We start from the raw sequence: 4,476 nt of genomic DNA, 5'->3' as shown, positions 1-4,476 counted from the left end.
TTTTTTTTTTTTTTGGTGGAACTGGGGATTGATCTCAGATCCTTGCGTTTGCCAGTCAAGCGTTTATCCTACTGAGCCATCTCCCCGGCCCCTCTTGGTTAACTTTTATTGCTGCTAAATGAGTCACAATTGACAGGAATGTCATTGCCCTTAATTGTCTTGGCACCCTTACATGGTGGTCTCAGTTCTGTGTTCCTGGTCTTGTTGTGCCACTGTACCCGTAGTGTTGCTTCTGGGAGCAGAGTGTGTTTCTCATCTCTTGATTTGGGACATGGCCATGTGACCTGCTTTGGCCAATGAAATCCTAATTTGAAAATTAGAATACAGTCTATTGTGTCTCTAGAACAAGAATTTTTAGAATTCAGAGAAGACAGTCTTTAAAAGTTCTTAAAAATATGAAGTATATGTTGGCAATAAAGCATACAAAATTCACCTAAAAAGTAAAACAAAAGACAGGTGGCACAGGAGAACGTGGGCCATGTGGCTTGCAGCAGTGCTGGCTTTGAGCACTCACTGGGCAGCCTGTTTCTGAGGCCAGCCAAGTTTGTATTTGTTGCTGGGGAAGATTTTACCAGGACCTCAGAGATGAAGCTGTCACACCTCACCAGCCACTGTTGAAAAAAGGAACTTACAGAGTTCTTCCATTAGCTGGGCACCGAGGCAAATGTCTGTAACCCAGCATGCTGGAGGGTCAAATTTAAGCTGGGTGGGGCTGGTGAGATGGCTCAGTGGTCTAAAGCACCTACTTAGAACAAGCTAAGCTAAGCAAAGCACAGGGACCCCGGTTCAGTCCCCCAGCACCACATGCCAGCCAGCCCCGCCCCCTGGTGGGCTGAGCTGGCCACACACACACACACACAAAATTAAATAAATAAAATTAAAAAAAAAATTTAAGCTGGATGATTTAGTGAGACCATGTGTCAAAATAAAAAGGGGCTGGGCTGGGGATGTAGCACAGTGAACCATGGGTTCAGTCCTAGACCTGCAGAAAACAGCAATAATTTTGCTATGAAGCAAGTAGCAGATAGAATCAGTTGTATTATTACCTGAGAGCCACAGATGATGCTGCCTGCCCCTGGCTCGTGAGAGAGGTGTCTTAGCTCCTGCCCATAATACCTTATGGAGCAGATCCCGAGAAGGCAATCTGAGCTAGACTAGATCAGCGGAGACACCCTGTGAGCAGAAGTGTTCTGAGTGGCAGAGCTCAGGAAGCTCTTGGATGGTGGGGGCCGGTGGGGTGGGGCGTGTAGTGTGTGGGGCTGCAGGAGAGGCTGATGTGCCTGCCTGCTCATCTGGCCCCTCCACCGGCCCTCCACCTGTGCTGTGTTCCAAGCCCTCTTTGTTTTTATCATTTGAGCAGCATTGCATTAAATTGCCCAGACTGGCCTCAAAATCCCAGTCCTCCTGCCCCAGCCTCCTGAGTACTTGGGATGATAGACATGTCCCACCATGCCTGGTTCTGGAGGGTTTTTTTTTTTTTTTTTTTTTAATAAAAAGGTAAAAAGATGAAATGAAAAAAAGAAAAGAAAATTAGGTGATCAGGGCAGGAGATCTTCTATTTCTGAATAAAGAAATTGTGTAGGTAGAAAACGATAGTTTGAGAAGAGTGGAATGGGTCTCCAGGTTAAATGGGTATGCCTGTGCCTAGCACTTGGAAAGGAAATACACTTGCACCAGTCATGAAGACTTGGAACGTTGGATTTGAAGCAAAGGCCTGCAGGCCTGGGGATGGGTAGCTAGATTACAGATTAAGAATTAAGACTGTACTTGTAATCACAACACTCGGGAGATTAAGGCAGGAGAATGACTGAGTGGGAGGCCAGCCTGAACTGCGTAGTGAAACCCTGTCTCAAAAAGACAAAAACAAATCAGAAAGTCTTTGGACTCACAGTAGCAACATTGGAAACAAAAAGATAGTTGGAACCATGCCTTCAAAATTCTGAAAGAAGCTGGTTGTGGGCTACATTGCTGTAACCTCATCTACCTAGGAGGTGGGTAGATCACAGGTTCAAGGCAAGTCAGGGCAATTGAGTAAGATCTCTCAAGATATTTAAAGGGCTTGGGAATGTGGCTTAATGGTAGAGTACTTGCTTAGCATACCTGAGGCTCTTAGTTCCATCCTCAGTATACTACAAAAAGAAAAATTCTAGCTGCTAGACATGTTGGTACATGCCTGTAATCCCAGCACTCAGGAGGCTGAGACAGGGGGATTGTTGTGAGGGTTCAAGACCAGCCTAGGCTACAAAGCAAGCTCATGGCCATCCTCAGATACATAGCGAGACCCTGTCTCAAAAAGAAAAAAAGAAAAATATTCTAAAGGACTCAATTAGCATCTTACAATTTTTTACCTAGTCAAACTGTTGTACAAAAATGAATATCGATCATCATTTTCAGAGATTAAATATGCTGTAAAAATTGAGCTGTCACCTGTGTCTTCTTCAGAAAGTACTAGAGGGGAGGCCAGGGAGATGGCTCAGTGGAATAAGCACTTGCCTGGCAAGCTCAAGGACCTGAGTTCAATCCCCGGTTCTGCCAAAAAGAAAAAAAAAGTGCTGGAGGGGCCAGGGAGATAACTCAGAAGAATAAGCGCTTCCCTGGCAAGTGCAAGGGCGTGAGTTCATTCCCTGCTTCTGCAAAAAAAAAAAAAAGTACAGGAACTAGCACGGAGGAGACTGAGGCAGGAAGCTTGTGAATTTGAGGCAAACCTGGGCAACATAGCAAGTTCAAAGCCATCCTGGACTATTTAGCAAGACACCTCAAAAACCCCCAAAAGAGGGTGTGGCTAACCCCAGCACTGGGGAGCCGGAGACAGGAGGGTCACTGCGAGGCTGAGGTGCATAGTGAGACCCTGTACCAAATTTTTAAAAAATTAAAAAGCAGAAGAGGGGGAAAGTAAAGGAGGGAAGTGAGACTGAGAACTAGAAAATCTCCACCAAATCAAAAGACTACATCAAGAAAGAATGAGAAGGATACAAGAAACACCCAGAAGAGAGAACCAGGGAACCCCATGGAGGATGCCAGCAGTTCTCATCCCAGGTTCAGGGACAGCTGAGCCACACAGCATGTGACCTGGAGGGGACTGTCATCACCAGGACCCCAGACCAGGAGCCATTGTTGTAACCAGAAGGAGGGAATGGACCCAGGAGAGCAGGGTCAAGGTCCTCCACACCCCCTGCCAGTGCTGACCCCTCAACTGTGCTGAGGACAGGCACTACTCACAGCCCACAGCTCTTGTCCCCAGAGCTGGAGGAGGCTGGGCCTCAGAAGCAGAAGGGGCAGAGCCCTTCCTCTTTTCCTCCCTCCACCACATTTCTGCTGTGGATCCAGTACTAGCTTCTCAGGCCTGCCAGATGTCTGGCTGTGCTGAGCCCTGTGTCTCCTGAGACTCTATGGTGACCTTGCCTTGGACTTCACCAGAAGGAACCTGGTCTACTCCTCAGGAAGTGGAAATCAGATCATGACCTGGGACCCATCCCTTTACCTCCTCTGGGCCCTATACCCAATGGAGTTGGGCCATTTTCACAACTGGGCAGTACACTGTTTGGGGATGGGTAGATGAAGGTGGTAGAAATATAAAGAAAGGCACTTAACACATCACCGGGGTGCTGATTATCTGAGAGAAGGTGGAGAGGTGCAGGATTCCAAGGGATGCTTCTCAGATGCAAGCACAGAGGAGCTGCCAGAGATCGTGTTAGAATGTAGATTCTGAGGAAAGGTAGGAAAGGCTAAGAGTCAGCATTTTTAACTTTCTAGGTGACTCCAGTTTGTTGGTTTTGGAACCGTACTTTGAGTTCAGTTCCTAGTACCACACACAAAAAATGTTTCTGATTTTTTTTTAATTTATTTATTTATGAGGGGGGGCAGCTCAGCCCACCAGGAGGCGGGGTGGGCTGGCATGTGGTGCTGGGGGATTGAACCGCCGTCCCTGTGCTTTGCTAAGCTTGTTCTAAGTAGGTGCTTTAGACCACTGAGCCGTCTCACCAGCCCAGTGTTTCTCATTTTTGAGATTCCAGTTACTAAGTCTCAACTAGGGGTTGAGTCTCAAACCCTTGGCACACTAGGGGTTGCTGAGAAATTTGTCTTAGCCCTGTGGGTGTCGCTGGTGACATTTGCCAGGGCAGCTGCAGAAGAGCAGCGAGGGTAACCTCAGACAGAAATAAGCCACAGCCCCAAACCTACAAAGCATAGTGCGTAGCCCATTAAAGACCTGTCTCAGGCACACTGTGTGTAGTTCCCACCACAGGCCATCTCCAGATGTCCATTTCATCTGAAGAAGGTATACTTTATCCTTTTTTTTGGTACTGAGAGCTGAACTCGAGGCTTCAAGCTTGTTAAGCAGGTGCTGCGCCACTTCACTACATCCCTGGCCCATACCCTAGGTTTTTTATCAAGGAGAGTTTTAGAATTCCATTCTGTGACACGAGCCTATATATGCGTCTTTCAGAAGTTATGTGGAGAGTAAAAACTGATGTGTGT

Source organism: Octodon degus, unplaced genomic scaffold, assembly GCF_000260255.1.
Source record: "Octodon degus isolate 3935 unplaced genomic scaffold, OctDeg1.0 scaffold00029, whole genome shotgun sequence".
Classification (NCBI taxonomy): domain Eukaryota; kingdom Metazoa; phylum Chordata; class Mammalia; order Rodentia; family Octodontidae; genus Octodon; species Octodon degus.
This window is presented reverse-complemented; position numbering follows the sequence as displayed.